This window comes from Salvelinus fontinalis, chromosome 40 (genome assembly GCF_029448725.1).
Source record: "Salvelinus fontinalis isolate EN_2023a chromosome 40, ASM2944872v1, whole genome shotgun sequence".
Taxonomy (NCBI): Eukaryota; Metazoa; Chordata; class Actinopteri; order Salmoniformes; family Salmonidae; genus Salvelinus; species Salvelinus fontinalis.
The window spans coordinates 10,891,568-10,906,191 of record NC_074704.1 but is presented as its reverse complement, the minus strand read 5'-3'; the positions used below and the strand labels follow the sequence as shown (position 1 = coordinate 10,906,191).

At 45.2% G+C, this 14,624-nt stretch overlaps 1 protein-coding gene across 2 annotated transcripts in view; it reads left to right on the top strand.

Moving 5' to 3' along the window:
• Positions 1 to 1,860: 1,860 nt before the first annotated feature.
• septin3 (septin 3) overlaps positions 1,861 to 14,624 on the top strand; it is a 22,265-nt gene continuing 9,501 nt past the window's right edge. Inside the window, exon 1 of one of the 2 annotated variants that reach the window (XM_055906409.1) lies at positions 1,861 to 1,970. The gene's annotated coding sequence lies outside the window, so the exon portion shown is untranslated. Of the gene's footprint in view, positions 1,971 to 3,261; positions 3,457 to 14,624 lie in introns of those variants that run through there. The other variant, XM_055906408.1, reaches the window with a different exon arrangement.

The window sequence follows — 14,624 nt, the reverse complement described above, 5'->3', positions numbered from 1 at the left end:
AGGCCAGGCTCGGACTAAGGAAAACAGGAATGATAACAAAATCCAGTCCTGGGTTTCTTCTAGGTAAGGAGGGCATTTCCAAGCAAAAAGTTGCTGACACAATATCTGAACCAAGACCAAATGATCTGGTAACCCCATCAGGTACTGCTCTGTCAGGAGGTGTGGCAGCCAGACAAAATGTGGTCTCAAGGAGGAAAGTTCCAATTATTGTTGAGAATGATTTTCAATCAATTCATTTTCAGTTTAAGTCAAAGAGGGGTGGACAGGTGTCCCAATGTGGCCTTGCTTCACCAAAAACATTAAAACACATTGGACATATTCAGAAGGGACTTCAGTCTCAGGCTGCCAGCGTATATGCTAGTCGACTACCTTTCAGTCAAAAGGAATACTGTAAAAGTGCTTCCCCTCCTATGCCTCCCAAGACACCATCTTGGAAAGAACACCTAAGTCGATCAACATCTGCAGCAGTTACAGAACTCAAAAGAAGCAGCTATGACCTCAACCCTTGGGCAAAGAAGGGAGCAACATTCATAAAGGACTTTACCACCAAAGAGTCTCATCTGGAAGAGTCTACAAAGACAATCATAGATGCTGCATTTCAACCTTTAGCACAAGCCAGCCCTAGTAGAAAATACAAGAACCTCCAAAGACCCAAATTCTGGACTAGACCTCAGTGTCAAAGTCAACCGACCGATACACGAACCATTGAGAGGAAACGGAATCAATCTAACCAGTCAAATAGCAGCATTTTGATGGGTAGGGGTCTTTTAGAAGTCAGTCAGAAACAGGAAGCCCTTCAGTCTGGGGTGAAAAGGTCAAACAGCGACAACTCCCAGACACGTCTGGTGGTACCTCTGACACAGGGGGCCTCCCTCACACCCTCCACCCTGTCAGAGGCCCCTGAGAGATCAACTATTAAACATGGACAGGGCTTGGATTTGGACCATTGCCAAAATATCAATAGTGGTCAAGTTACAGAATTCACCAAACCCAATCTAGATGAATGTGTGCTGCACAGTGGAACCGTTCCCAAAATGTTCAGCCAATCACAGACACCTAATTTACATCCTGTCCAATCGGCTTTACGAATGGTGAAGAACAACGACAGCAATCACAAAGGAGTCAAAGGACTAAGGCCAGTTCATCTAGAACCCACCCAAACAGGTCCACTTCCACCACCTGACCATGAGAGGCCCAACATAAACCCACCAGAACATTCCTCAGAGGAATGGACTGTGCACTGGCTCCTGTCCATTGAACGCAACCAGCAGCACAAAACATCACAGGTTGGCCCAGATTCAACAGAGGTCGCTGAACAACCATGCCAACGCCAGAGCCAGGGTATAGACTGCTACATACCAGGAGAAATGGATATCTCACCATCACACGAATTGGATCACCCTCTTTCAAGCATGACATCTGTTGATGAAGAGGCAGAGCAATTACATGATGACATCACCACACCTCCTCGAGTATATTTGTCAATGGGTGAGTAATGAGAAAAAAGTTTCAGTGAAGGCCATGCACATGATAGTGTAAACAAAATCGGATTTGTTGGTTATAATTTCTCTTTATTCAGGCTTAACATATTACTCTGAAAGTCAGGATGAGAGAGATGGCAGAAAAGAGAGAGAGAGAGAGAGAGAGAGAGAGAGAGAGAGAGAGAGAGAGAGAGAGAGAGAGAGAGAGAGAGCGAGAGAGAGAGAGAGAGAAGGAGGAGGAGGAGGGGGGTCAGAGAAGGCACTGGAGGGAATTTGAGACATGGCTCCTTATCAGAAGAGTAACAGACATGCAAAAACTGTGTGATAAAACCAAGTTTGGGGGAACAGTGGGGTAAAGTGAGTGACACATGACACAAGGCAAAAAGTCTGCACACAATGTAGACTAGAGAGAACAAACAAACTCAGACAACATGAACACAAAAGACAGCAGTGCGAGAACCTAAGAGCTAACAACAAAACGCCATATATGTGAGTATGGTACTATTTGATCATTGGATGCACATGCTTCTCCTTTCAATTTTGTGGTGTGCTGTGACTGATTCAATGCATTTTCGAAATATGGAATGTTGTAGTTAGGCCCAGGGTTGGAGAGTAACTGATTATGTGATGTAATCTGATGGAAAAAACTGTAATCAGTTACGTTACCAGCAAAAATATTGTAATCAAATTACAGATACGTTTGAAAAAAACAGATGATTACTTCTTGGATTACTTTGAAATTCAGAAAGGATGTTTGTGGAAAGAAAATGCATTATGACACCTATCAGCATTTAAAAAAGGCCCAATTTTAGGTTTGTTCCACCTGAGAGAGTCTGACCACAAGTCAGAGACCACAAGTCAGAGACCACAAGTCAGAGACCACAAGTCGGAGACCACAAGTCAGAGACCACAAGTCAGAGACCACTAAGACAGAGACCACAAGTCAGAGACCACAAGTCAGAGACCACTCAGACAGAGACTACAAGTCAGAGACCACAAGTCAGAGACCACAAGTCAGAGCACTAAGACAGAGACCACAAGTCAGAGACCACTAAGACAGAGACTACAAGTCAGAGACCACAAGTCAGAGACCACAAGTCAGAGACCATTAAGACAGAGACGACAAGTCAGAGACCACTAAGACAGAGACCACTAAGATGACATACCAAATGTGTTTGATGGATCCTTTTCTCTTCTTCTAATGCCTCTTAAGGGGAAAGTAGGCTCATCCAAAAGTAATTGAAAGTAATCAGATTACGCTTTGGGTAATCAAACAGTTACTTTACTGATTACAATTTTGGACAGGTAACTAGTAACGGATTACATTTAGAAAGTAACCTACCCAACCCTGGTTAGCCCTACAGTGAATTATACAATACCAATGAAATTGTGTTTGGTTGTTGCTTTTTAGATTACACACAACAATTTGATATTTTTTTTATCATTCATGTATACAGACTTGCTATTAAGCATTTCTGGAGAATTGTCTCTCATGACTTTAAGTTACCAAAATGAAAATGAAAGAAATTATGAAACATGAGACATGACTAATCTCGATAAATAGGTTACATGGATCAATATATTTTTCATGGAGATTTTTATTGATTTTTGTCAATTACAATTTGGTCTAATCAAATACTGATTGGTTGTGCAAAAATGACCAAAATACTCAGGTGATGCCAAAAAGGCTGCCTCGGGGCAAAGTTCTGTTTGAGCATGCGTTCTGCATCACCTCTCTCTCTCATCTTGTCGCCTTGGTAACGAAAAGGGGGGCTCTCGACTATAGAGAGAGAGAGAGGTAGAGAGGGACGGAGGGAAAGAGGTACTCAGACAAATCACATGACCCGTTTCCTACATCTTTGCTTCCCTATGTTGGACATCCATCGTTTATTCTGGAGCATTGGGTTGAAAGACTAGTCGAAATTTCACTGCTGAACAAAACTATTTGGGAACTTGAATCTATAAACAGGAATCGGTAAGTCGCGCAACAATCTACATCACAGCAGACGAATGCGGACAGCTAGCATACCTAACGTTAGCTAGCTAACTTAGCATCATTTATCCAGCATGGATGGAGCCGGGACAATGGGTTGGATAAACAGGTTTTGGGATGTAGGTAATCAGCTGCTATCGTGTAGCTTGTGAGATTAAACATGATCGGGGTTATTGTTCAGGATATTTATGATCAAGCTAGTGAAATGTGGATTGATCCGGCTAGCCTTCAGTCAGACCGTAGAAATTACGTTAAAACGTAAAATAACGCCCTCATCTTGCGGAGCACAGTGGGAAATATGGCCCAGATTGTCGCCATCAGAAATCACACAAAGATACAATGTGGATGATGTGGATGCTCTAACATCATCATTGTAGTCTATCTTTGATGGGATGACAGACCACACATTCAGCCAGAGAATTTATATTAACATTTTTAGATATGATTTATGACACAAAAAGAGAAGTTATATCAGGTGAAATGACATAGTAGAGAGCTTAGTAGAGACGCCAAATATGTATTTTTGCACCGCTCCAAATTTTGAGCAGGCTTTGCATAATCTGTCAGAAGCCTATTTGATGTTGTGTATGCCTGTTTGATGTGTAGACTATTTGTGTGTGTGTGTGTGTGTGTGTGTGTGTGTGTGTGTGTGTGTGTGTGTGTGTGTGTGTGTGTGTGTGTGTGTGTGTGTGTGTGTGTGTGAGCAAGAGAGAGACAGCAAGTGACAGAATATGGTTATTCATTGATGCTCTAAATTCAGCTGACAGTCTCTGCTTTTCTGACCTGTGATCAACAGTACCAGAAAATACCAACAGTATTTTCTACATTTTAGAATAATAGTGAAGACATCAAAACTATGAGATAACACATATGGAATCATGTAGTAACAAAAATACATATATATTATATTTGAGATTCTTCAAAGTAACCACCCTTTGACTTGATGAAAGCTTTGCACACTCTTGGCATTCTCTCACCCAGCTTCATGAGGTAGTCACCTGGAATACATTTTAATTAACAGGTGTGCCTTGTTAAAAGTTCAGTTGTGTAATTTCTTTCCTTCTTAATGTGTTTGAAACAATCAGTTGTGTTGTGACAAGGTAGGGGTGGTATACAGAAGATAGTCTTATTTAGTAAAATAAAAGTCCATATTATGGCAAGAACAGGTCAAATAAGCAAAGAGAGATGACAGTCCATCATTACTTTATTTAAAAAAAAAATATTGAACCTTTATTTAACTAGGCAAGTCAGTTAAGAACAAATTCTTATTTACAATGAAGGCCTACCAGGGACAGTGTGTTAACTGCCGTGTTCAGGGGCAGAACGACAGATTTTTACCTTGTCAGCTCTGGGATTCGGTCCAGCAACCTTTCGGTTACTGGCCCAACGCTCTAACCACTAGGCTACCTGCTGCCCCATTTAAAAAGTATTAAACAAACCAAAATATATTTTATATTTGAGATTCTTCAAAGTAGCCACCCTTTGCCTTGATGACAGCATTGCACGCTCATGGAATTTTCTCAACCAGCTTCATGGGGTAGTCACCTGGAATGCATTTCAATTAACAGGTGTGCCTTGTTAAAAGTTAATTTGTGGAAATTCTTTCCTTAATGCGTTTGAGCCAATCAGTTGTGTTGTGACAAGGTAGGGGTGGTATACAGAAGATCGGGGCGGCAGCGTAGCCTAGTGGTTAGAGCGTTGGACTAGTAACCGGAAGGTTGCAAGTTCAAATCCCCGAGCTGACAAGGTACAAATCTGTCGTTCTGCCCCTGAACAGGCAGTTAACCCACTGTTCCTAGGCCGTCATTGAAAATAAGAATTTGTTCTTAACTGACTTGCCTAGTTAAATAAAGGTTAAAAAAAAATAAAAAAAAATACATAAGATAGTAGAGGTCGACCGATTAATCGGCATGAGCCGATTTCAAGTTTTCATAACAATCAGTAGTAATCTGCATTTTTGGATGCCGATTATGGCCGATTACATTGCACTCCACGAGGAGACTTCGTGGCAGGCTGACCACCTGTTATGCGAGTGCAGCAAGGAGCCAAGGTAAGTTGCTAGCTAGCATTAAAATTATCTTATAAAAAAACAATCAATCTTAACATAATCACTAGTTAACTACACATGGTTGATGATATTACTAGTTTAACAGGCTTTTCCTGCATTGCAAATAATCATTGCGGTGCCTGTTAATTTATCATCGAATCACAGCCTGCTTCGCCAAACGGGTGATGATTTAACAAGCGCATTCGCAAAAACATAATTTGCCAGAATTTTACATAATTATGACATAACATTGAAGGTTGTGCAATGTAACAGCAATATTTAGACTTATGGATGCCACCCGTTAGATAAAATACGTAACGGTTCCATATTTCACTGAAAGAATAAATCTTTTGTATTCGAAATGATCATTACCGGATTTGACCATATTAATAACCTTAGGCTCATATTTCTGTGTGTTTATTCTATTATAATTAAGTCTATGTTTTTATAGAGCAGTCTGACTGAGCGGTGGTAGGCAGCAGCAGGCTTGTAAGCATTCATTCAAACAGCACTTTCCAGCGTTTGCCCGCAGCTCCTCGCAATGCTTGAAGCACAGCGCTGTTTATGCCTATCAACTGTTTATGCCTATTGTTTATGCTGTTTATGCCTATTATGCCTATAGGCTTGACAGTTTACGCTGTCAAACCTATCAACTCCCGAGATTGGGCTGGCAATACTATAGTACCTATTAGAACATCCAATAGTCAAAGGTATATGAAATACAAATGGTATAGAGAGAAATAGTCCTATAATTCCTATAATAACTACAACCTAAAATTTCTTAACTGGGAATATTGAATAATCATGTTAAAAGGAACCACCAGCTTTCATATGTTCTCATGTTCTGAGCAAGGAACTTAAACGTTAGCTTTTTTACATGGCACATATTGCATTTTTACTTTCTTCAACACTGTGTTTTTGCATTATTTTAACCAAATTGAACATGTTTCATTATTTATTTGAGACTAAATACATTTTTACTTATGTATTAAGTTAAAATAAAAGTGTTCATTCAGTATTGTTGTAATTGTCATTAATACAAATATATAGATAAAAATCGGCCAATTAATCGTTATCGGCTTTTTTTGGTCCTCCAATAATCAGTATCGGTATCGGCGTTGAAAAATCATAATCGGTCGACCTCTAGCAGATAGCCCTATTTGGTAGAAGACCAAGTCCATGTTATGGCAAGAACAGCTCAAGTAAGCAAAGAGAAATGACAGTTCATCATTACTTTAAAACATGAAGGTCAGTCAATCCGGAAAATCTCAAGAACTTTTAAAGTTTCTTAAAGTGCAGTCGCAAAAACCATCAAGCGTTATGATTAAACTGGCTCTCATGAGGACCTTCATGGTTGAATTGCTGCAAAGAAATCACTACTAAAGGACACCAATAAGAAGAAGAGACTTGCTTAGGCCAAGAAACAAGAGCAATGGACATTACACCGATGGAAATTTGTCCTTTAGTCTGATGAGTCCAAATTTGAGACTTTTTGTTCCAACCGCCGTGTCTTTGTGAGACACAGAGTAGGTGAACGGATGATCTCGGCATGTGTGGTTCCCACCATGAAGCATGGAGGAGGAGGTGTGATGGTGTGGGTGTGCTTTGCTGGTGACACTGTCTGTGATTTGTTTAGAATTCAAGGCACACTTAACCAGCATGGCTACCACAACATTCTGCAGCGATACACCATCCCACCTGGTTTGCGCTTAGTGGGACTATCATTGTTTTTTTTAAAGGACAATGACCCAACACAACTCCAGGCTGTTTAAGGGCTATTTGACCAAGAAGGAGAGTGATGGAGTGTTGCATCAGATGACCTGGCCTCCACAATCATCGACCTCAACCCAATTGAGAGGGTTTGGGATGAGTTGGACCGCAGAGTGAAGGAAAAGCAGCCAACAAGTGCTCAGCATATGTAGGTACTCCTTCAAGACTGTTGGAAAAGCATTCCAGGTGAATCTGGTTGAGAGAATGCAAAAAGTGTGCAAAGATGTCATCAAGGCAAAGGGTGGCTACTTTGAAGAATCTAAAATATATTTTAATTTGTTGAACACTTTTTTTGGTTACTACATGATTCCATAAGTGTTATTTCATAGTTTTGATGTCTTCAATATTTTTCTACAATGTAGAAAATAGTACAAATAATGGAAAACCCTTGAATTAATAGGTGTGTCCGAGCTTTTGACTGGTATTGTATGTCAAGGCTTATGGATGATCTCATACTCATACACAGAAGCAGCTACATTTATATGCCCTGGAGTGTCCTAGGCTCAAATTGCGCATGTATAGCCATATGTCTGTTTTCATCACCATCTGTTGTGCAGTGCACTATTTACTGTGGTAAACCAGTCTGCTACAGGTATCATTCTCTTTACAGTGCCTTCAGAAATTAGCCATACCTGTTGATTTATTCCACATTTTGTTGTGTTACAGTCTAAATTCTAAATGGATAAAATATTTTTAAAATCTCACACAATACCCATATTGACAAAGTAAAAACACGTCTTTCAAAATGTTTGCAAATGTATTGAAAATGAAATAAATATCTAATTTACGTAAGTATTCACACCCCTGAGTGTTAGAATCACCTTTGGGAGCGATTACAGCTGTGAGTCTTTCTGGGTAAGTCTCTAAGAGCTTTGCACACCTGGATTTCACAATATTTGCACTAGAGGTCGACCGATTAATCGGCACGGCCGATTAATTAGGGCCGATCTCAAGTTTTCATAACAATCGGTAATCGGCATTTTTGGACACCGATTATGGCCGATTACATTGCAATCAACAAGGAAACTACTTGGCAGGCTGACCACCTGTTACGCAAGTGCAGCAAGGAGCCAAGGTAAGTTGCTAGCTAGCATTAAACTTATCTTATAAAAAACAATCAATCTTCACATAATCACTAGTTAACTACACATGGTTGATGATATTACTAGGTTAACTAGCTTGTCCTGTGTTGCATATAATCAATGCGTGTAACGGATTTCCTCCTCCTCTTCATCCGAAGAGGAGGAGCAGGGATTCGACCAAAATGCAGCGTTGTGATTTGACATGATATTTATTAAACAAGAAACGAAAACGAACTTCACTTGAATAACTAACAAAATAACAAAACGGAGTAGACAGACCTGGACATGCGAACTTACATACAACGAAGAACTCACGAACAGGAAAAATGACTACACAAAAGAACGAACGGACAAACAAACCGAAACAGTCCCGTGTGGTGCGACAAACACAGACACAGGAGACAACCACCCACGACAAACAATGTGAAACCACCTACCTTAATATGGTTCTCAATCAGAGGAGATGAAAACCACCTGCCTCTAATTGAGAACCATATCAGGTCACCCATTACCAACATAGAAACACATAACATAGACTACCCACCCAAACTCACGCCCTGACCGTCAAACACATACAAAATAACAGAAAACCGGTCAGGAACGTGACAATGCGGTGGCTGTTCATTTATCATCGAATCACAGCCTACTTCAACTTGGCCAAACGGGTGATGATTTAAGAAAAGCGCATTAGCGAAAAAAGCAGAATCGTTGCACAAATGTCACGTTCTGACCTTAGTTCCTTTTTTATGTCTTTATTTTAGTTTGGTCAGGGCGTGAGTTGGGGTGGGCATTCTATGTTGTTTTCTATGTTTTGTTCTGTATTTATATTTCTATGTGTTTGGCCTAGTATGGTTCTCAATCAGAGGCAGGTGTCAGTCGTTGTCTCTGATTGGGAGCCATATTTAGGTAGTCTGTTTTCTTTTTTCTTTTCTTTTTTTTTCTTCTTTTTATCCCATTTTCTCCCCAATTTCCGTGGTATCCAATCGCTAGTAATTACTACCTTGTCTCATCGCTACAACTCCCGTACGGGCTCGGGAGAGACGAAGGTCGAAAGCCATGCGTCCTCCGAAGCACAACCCAACCAGCCGTACTGCTTCTTAACACAGCGCGCCTCCAACCCGGAAGCCAGCCGCACCAATGTGTCGGAGGAAACACCGTGTACCTGGCCCCCTTGGTTGGCGCGCACTGCGCCCGGCCCGCCACAGGAGTCGCTGGAGCGCGATGAGACAAGGATATCCCTACCGGCCAAACCCTCCCTACCCCGGACGACGCTATGCCAATTGTGCGTCGCCCCACGGACCTCCCGGTCGCGGCCGGCTGCGACAGAGCCTGGGCGCGAACCCAGAGACTCTGGTGGCGCAGTTAGCACTGCGATGCAGTGCCCTAGACCACTGCGCCACCCGGGATGCCCAGGTAGTCTGTTTTCTATTGTGTTTTGTGGGTGATTGTTTCCTGTGTTAGTGTTTGCACCATATGGGACTGTTTCGTTTTTTTCATTTATTCTCTTGTTATTTTGTATTAATTCTCGATTAAATTATATTATGGATACGTACCACGCTGCATTTTGGTCCTCCTCTCCTTCCACCAACGAAAGCCGTTACAGAATCACCCACCAACCAAGGACCAAGCAGCGTGGTAAACAGGAGCAGAGAATTCTGGAGTCATGGACATGGGAGGAGATACTAGACGGTAAGGGACCCTGGGCACAGGCTGGGGAATATCGCCGCCCCAAGAAAGAACTGGAGGCAGCGAAAGCTGAGCGGCGGCGATATGAGGAGGTAGCACGGCAACGCGACAGGAACGAGAGGCAGCCCCCCCCAATTGTATTTTTTTGGGGGGGGACACGGGGAGTGTGGCAGAGTCAGGTTGGAGACCTGAGCCCACTCCTCGTGCTTATCGTAAGCAGCGCGTTACTGGTCAGGCACCGTGTTATGCGGTTAAGCGCACGGTGTCGCCGGGTGGACAGCCATACCTTCTGCCCGAGATGATTTAAAAAAAAATAATAATCCCACACCTTTATTTAACCAGGTAAAGCATAGCAATTCGACACACAACAACACAGAGTAACACATGGAATAAACAAAACATACAGTCAATAATACAGTAGAAAAATAAGTCTATATACAATGTAAGCAAATGAGGTGAGATAAGGGAGGTAAAGGCAAAAAAAAGGCCATGGTGGCGAGGTACATTTTTGCAGTTCGTTCCAGTCATTGGCAGCAGAGAACTGGAAGGAAAGACGACCAAAGGAGGAATTGGCTTTGGGGGTGACCAGTGAGATATACCTGCTGGAGCGCGTGCTACGAGTGGGTGCTGCTATGGTGACCAGTGAGCTGAGATAAGGCGGGGCTTTACCTAGCAGAGAATTGTAGATAACCTGTTGCCAGTGGGTTTGGCGACGAGTATGAAGCGAGGGCCAACCAACGAGAGCGTACAGGTCGCAATGGTGGGTAGTGTATGGGGCTTTGGTGACAAAACGGATGGCACTGTGATAGACTGCATCCAGTTTGTTGAGTAGAGTGTTGGAGGCTATTTTATAGATGACATCACCGAAGTCGAGGATCGGTAGGATGGTCAGTTTTACGAGGGTATGTTTGGCAGCATGAGTGAAGGATGCTTTGTTGCGATATAGGAAGCAGATTCTAGATTTAATTTTGGATTGGAGATGCTTAATGTGAGTCTGGAAGGAGAGTTTACAGTCTAACCAGACACCTAGGTATTTGTAGTTGTCCACGTATTCCAAGTCAGAGCCGTCCAGAGTAGTGATGCTAGACGGGCGTGCAGGTGCGGGCAGTGATCGGTTGATACCGGGGAGCCGGGGTTCGATGGCGATCCGCTTGTCGTCGAAACCTGGAGGTGGTCTTAAGGAGAGCCGACCGGCCTCCTCCGGGTACGACGACAGTGGCGGACAAACATCTGGGCAGAACGTATGCCGACCTCCTTCGGCTGGGAACGATGCACCTCCCGGACCTGTTTCCCTATATCCCAGCTGAGTGCTGTTGCCAGGCACGAGGTGGGAAGGATGGTCTCGGACTCCGGGGTAATAGCCGTGGGGCTATAATGGTGAGACAGTGCATCCGGCTTGACATTCTTGGATCCCGACCGATATGATAGGGAGAAGTTGAACCGTGTGAACAGCAAGGCCCATTTATCTTGCCTGGAGTTGAGGCACTTGGCGGTGCGGAGATACTCTATATTTTTGTGGTCGGTCCATGCGATGAACGGGTGTTCCGCTCCTTCCAGCCAGTGCTTCCATTCCTCCAACGCCATCTTCGCTGCAAGAAGCTCACAATTTCCCACATCGTAGTTTTTCTCCGTGGCGTTGAGGCGATGGGAGAAGGCGCAGGGATGTAGCTTCAGGTCCAGGGCAGAACGCTGGCACAGGACCGCCCCCACTCCTACATCAGACACATTGGCCTCCAACACGAACTGACGGGAAGGGTCAGGATGTTCCAGGATGGGAGCAGTGGTGAAGCGGTATTTGAGGTCCCGGAACGCCCGTTCAGCAGCAGGGGACCACGTGAATGGAGCCTTGGGAGAGGTGAGTGCTGACGGGGGAAGCCAGGGTGCTGTAAACCCGGGTAACGCGGCGATAGAAGTTGGCGAACCCCAGGAAATGTTGCAGCTGCACCCTGGACGAAGGCTGGGGCCAATCCGCCCTCACCTTCCCGGGATCCATCTGAACACTCCCAGCGGAGATGATGTACCCCAGAAAGGGGATGGTGGAGTGATGGAAATCGCATTTCTCTGCCTTGAAAAACAACTGGTTCTCCAGGAGGCATTGAAGAACCTGTCGGACGTGGAGCACATGTTTTTGGGGGGAGCGGGAGAAGACGAGGATGTCATCAATGTAGATGAAGATGAACTGGTTCAACATGTCGCGGAGAACATAATTTACCAGAGTCTGGAACCTGGCAGAGGCATTGGTGAGGCCAAATGGCATGACCAAATACTCGTAGTGGACGCTGGCCATGTTGTAGGTGGTCTTCCACTCATCCCCCTCCCGTATCAGCAACAGGTGGTAGGCGTTCCGTAGATCCAGCTTGGAGAACACGGTGGGCCCCTGGAGCGGCTCGAAGGCCGAGGAGATGAGTGGTAGCAGGTAGTGGTTCTTCACCGTTATGTCATTGAGTCCCCGGTAGTCGATGCACAGGCGCAGGGTCTTGTTCCTCTTCTCCACAAAGAAGAACCCTGTCCCGGCGGGAGAGGACAAAGGATGTATACATCCTGCAGCTAGGGAGTCCCCAATATAGGTGTCCATAGCATTGGTATTCGGGCCTGACAGCGAGTACAGTCATCTCCGGGGCGGGGTGGTGCTAGGGAGAAGGTCAATCCCGTAGTCATATGGTCGGTGCGGCGGAAGCAAAGTGTCCCGGGCCTTGTTGAACACCCCCCGAAGGTCCTGGTACTCTGCGGTAATGGCGGAGAGGTCCAGGGCACCTTCCAAGCCCCCAGGAAGACGTCCCGGGGCAGTTTGCGCTGACTTCAGACACTGGGCGTGGTAGAACAGACTCCAGCCCATGATGGCACCAGTTGATGAGGGGATTGTGTCGCTGGAGCCAGGAGAATCCCAAAACCACAGGAATCTGAGGAGACTTCATGAGCAGAAATTGAATAGTCTCTCTGTGATTCCCTGACACCCGTAGGTTGATGGGAGTGGTAATATGAGTGACCCGGCTTATAAAGCGCCCATACAGCGCTCTAAAATCGTTGGGAGGAGAGGGGCTGAGTGGGGATGTTCAGCTCGGAAGCCAGGGTAGCGTCCAAAAAGCTCTCATCGGCCCCAGAGTTAATGAGGACCCAGAGAGATTTAGACTGGTTTCCCCACAGCAGAATGACATGAAAAGGGGTGCGAGCAAGGGAAGCAGGAAGTTCTCCATATAGCCCACCAGACTACTCGCTCCTACCAGTGAGCCTGTTTTTTTTAAAGGACAAGAGGACACAAAATGACCAAGAACTCTTTGTGTTGATCCTGTATTGCCGTTCCGCTGGCGACAGCCCAGCTCTACCTAGTTGCATAGGATCGTGAAGCGGTGACTCAGTTGTCTTCGACGACTCTCAGGGAAGGTCGGGAGCCTCGGGTTCTCTCGGCAATGGGATCGTCGGGGACTTCAGAGTGACTCGGAGGCCAGGTGGAATCCCTGGACGTTCGAGCAAAGTCGAATTTCCTCTCCCTCCGTCATTCCCGTAGTCGTCCATTGATTCGGATGGTCAAAGCAATGAGGGAATCGAGATTCGTAGGTAACTCACGAGCTGCAAGCTCGTCCTTGACCTCCTCCGAGACTCCGTGCAGGAACATATTGAACAGTGCTTCCTGGTTCCAAGCACTCTCCGCTGCCAACGTGCGGAAATCCACAGCATAGTCTGTCACACTGCGGGAGTGCTGCATAAGCTGGATCAGCTTCCGGGCAGCTTCTCTCCCAGAGAACGGGCCGTAAAAAGCTTCTTCACCTCTCCCACAAACCCCTCCAGACTAACGCATATGGCCAGCTGCTGTTACCATACAGCAGTAGCCCAGATGAGAGCCCTCCCGGACATCAGCGTGATGAGATAGGCTATCTTGTAGCGTTCCAAGAGGCAGGAGGAGGGCCGAAGCTCGAAAATGACGGCACACTGAGCTAGAAATGCCCGACAGGTGCTCGGCTCTCCATTGACGCATTCTAGGGGGGAGGGGGGGGGGGGTGTAAGCGGGGCTCCTGAGAAGGTGGAGTGACCGATGAGACGGCGCTGCTAGCAGCTGGGTTACTGAGGGGCTGTGGGGTTACCACCATGGTAGGCTGCCTCCCAGACAACCCGCGGAATTGCTCCAGCAAAATGTCTAATGCCCAGTTATGGCATTCAGCCAACGTTTGGACCCCCTCCATAAGGCCACGAAGCAGTTCCTCGTGGCTCCTTGGGAGGAGATGGTGTCGCGCAGCTAGCCCGGGTCTGCTGGGTCAGTCATGGCCAGTTCGTACTATCGAGTTTGAAGGTAAGACCCAGGTGCAGACAATGTCAAAGTAACAAAAGTTTATTAAATAGAACATGGGCAGGCAAAGGTACAGGACGGCAGGCAGGCTCAGGATCAGGTCAGGCAGATGTCGGTAATCCTGAGTAGTGGAGCAAAGGTACAGGACGGTAGGCAGGGTCAGGGCAGGCAGAAAACTAGGAAACATGCACTATAGACAGGACAGGAGCAAGGGTAAAAATGCTGGTAGGTCTGAATGAACAAAACGAACTGGCAACAGACAGAGAACTTAGGCGTAAATACA